The sequence below is a fragment of the Hibiscus syriacus genome, unplaced genomic scaffold (genome assembly GCF_006381635.1).
Source record: "Hibiscus syriacus cultivar Baekdansim isolate YM2019G1 unplaced genomic scaffold, ASM638163v2 tig00110485_pilon, whole genome shotgun sequence".
Classification (NCBI taxonomy): domain Eukaryota; kingdom Viridiplantae; phylum Streptophyta; class Magnoliopsida; order Malvales; family Malvaceae; genus Hibiscus; species Hibiscus syriacus.
Genome location: NW_024062760.1, coordinates 193,078 through 195,904, shown reverse-complemented (window position 1 = coordinate 195,904; position 2,827 = coordinate 193,078). Strand labels below are relative to the sequence as shown.

At 34.2% G+C, this 2,827-nt stretch overlaps 1 pseudogene; it reads left to right on the top strand.

The window, feature by feature from the left end:
- Window positions 1-246: 246 nt before the first annotated feature.
- LOC120129304 lies at window positions 247-2,546 on the top strand (annotated as a pseudogene).
- Window positions 2,547-2,827: the final 281 nt, after the last annotated feature.

Genomic DNA, 2,827 nt, shown 5'->3' with positions numbered 1-2,827 from the left:
AATAATTAATAAAAATAGAAAATTAAATTAAAATGTGTTTGTTTCGTTAGAAACAGATGTCGAAAAATGTTTTCAAGAAAATTTGTTAAACAGTGAAAATATTTTACATAATTTCATCCAAACGTCAAAAAATAATTTCCAAAATTCAAATGATATATAAATAATCCAGAATCCGACCATTCTGGAAACCTTTTTATTTATTTTTCAAATAATTTGTAATTAATCAAATGTGTTTTGTGTTTTTTTTCATCTGCGAAACAAACGTCTCACTTCGGAAGATCAGCCCCCCCCCCCCCCGATATCTCCGACACCTACTCTCTTCTCATCCTCAACATCACCTTCCGTAAGCTTCTCTTTCCATGGCTCCCCCGTTGATTTCTTCTTTGCTGAAAGTTTATTGTTCTTCCTATTGATAAAACTTTATTTCTCCTTTGTCGTTGTTAGCAATCTATAAGAGAATAATATTTATTATGATAGGAATGGCGATTCTCGAGGCTTTGCATTTGTGCGATATAAGTATGCTGACAAGGCGCAGAAAGCCGTGGATAGGCTCGATGGTAAATCATCTTCATCTCCTATCACGCAAGATTTTTTTCCCGAAAAAGCTTTCTATTGATCGCGATATTGCCTTAATATTGTTGATAATTAGGCTTGTAAATGAGACACTTACCGATAAAGTTATTCTAGTTCAACCTGGTCAAAGCTTTATTTGAATTATTAACAAGTTGAAATTAGTTACTTGATACTTTATTTTAAAAGCTAGTGAGTAACCAAAAAAATAATATATTAAATTTTAATGTTTGAAATTAAATTATTAATAATATTAACATTTATATATTATTTTTAAAAATATACAATATAAGATTTTCATGGATTTATGGTTTAGGTTCTAAGTTGAGTTTAATCTTGAACTGGATTAGAGTTTGAGCTTCAATCGAGCTAAGTTTGAAACTGTGTCGAGTTCAAATTTTTTTGAGCTTTAGTTGAACTTCAATTTTTAAATTTGAGTTGAGTTTGAAAATTTTAAGCTGGTGAGCTTTCGTGTCGAGTTTAGCAATATTCGAGTTAGTCTCGTTTACAGCCCTATTGATAACTGGTTACAGTATATGAAATTTTCTCTCATCTTGCTGGGAGAGTAGTTGATGGTCGGGAGATAACAGTTCAGTTTGCGAAATATGGGCCTAATGCAGAGAGGATGTAAGTTGTGTGCTCGCTTTTGTTAGATTATTATTCAATTGCTTTTACACATTAACAGATTGTGAGCTTTATGTAGAAAAGATATATGCTGCGTGATAATTTACCGAGTGTAAATGTTGTGGTGCAATGTTTTTTTTTTTTTTGAACTTTCTTATCAATTTATCTCCTTATCTCACATGTTTTTAATATTTCTAGTAGTTTCAGTATTAAGGTACTTTTTCTTTTTCAGTCATAAAGGAAGAGCAGTTTCAAGGTCAAGATACAGGTCGAGAAGTCGCAGCCCTCGCAGAAGGTAAGCCATTTACCCCCAACACTGCTTACTTCTTAGAAGACTTTTGATTTTTGCGTTTTTGTACTGTATTGCATTTTCTTTTATGATAAATTATGGCTGGTATTTAGAAAGGATAATGTTATGCTTTTTTCTTATGAACTGATGTAGTCTTTCTAAATATTTATCTGCTTGTTCCTGAACTGAATTTCTGAACAAACTTTTTTTTTTGCTAGTTTTCATCTTGACATTTCTAAATTAACTTTTATCTGATTTGAGTTAAAGAGGGGAAGCTTGCTTGGTTTGTATATGTGATGCTTTTAAGCTTGTTTTAATAACCAAAAAATATGGGGATTAATTATATTTGTTTATGAGCTTATCTCTAATCATCTGATATGCATTCTATTCAATATCTTCAGGCACCGGGATGATTATTACAGAGACAGGGATTATAGGAAAAGAAATCGTAGTAGGAGTTATGAGTTATGAACGTGATCGATATGGTGGGAAAGACAGGGGCTATCAGCGTCTAAGCAGGAGCCGGAGTGCAAGTCCTGACTATTCAAAAGGTCAAGGAAGAGGGCATTCTGATGATGATCGACGAAGTGGCAGTCGATCAATGAGGTTTATATTTTGTACCTTGCTCTCATGTCAGAATGTCCATTTTCTTTTATTTTTCAATTATTTTATGCTTCATCTTTGATGATACCCTTTATTTCAGTGCTTCTCCTGCTCGTCGCAGCCCTAGTCCTCGGAAGAGTCTTTCCCCACGCAAGGCATCTTCTCCCAGGGGTGAAAGTCCTGACAGACGCAGCCGTGGCAGAGGATCTCCAAGTCCTCGAAGTGTTTCACCAAGGGGGTGTCCTGCTGATTCCCGTAGCCCATCTCCTCGGAACTCTGATGTTGATGTGAGTTTCACTTTCTAATTAATTCTTTTCCCCCTCTTTTTGTTTAATCTTTTTTAGTAAAATTACCTATGCAAGCAGTTCTAATATTTTACTGTTTACTTTTGCATTTGAATTTTGTAGGAATGATCTTACGGATGGATTCGAGAGACTTTAAATAGCATATTTCTTGTTGCTATTTTGCTAGTCGTGTGGACATTCACATGTGTTTCACAGTATTGGTAGGGCCTTTTTATGTTTTAATTGTCCTGAACCTTCTTTCTTAATTACCTAAGCAGCAGTGTCTTGGTATCTAAACTTATGTAGTTTCGAGCTTGGTGTTTTCAGTACCGACCAAAGATTTTGTGATGTAAGCTTGTTATTTTTTCTTCTTGTCTCCCAAACTAATCTCATGGAACAGCTTTATTGAAGTGTTCCTGGTCTTTCTTTCTAGTTATTGTGTTTTCTATGTTCTATG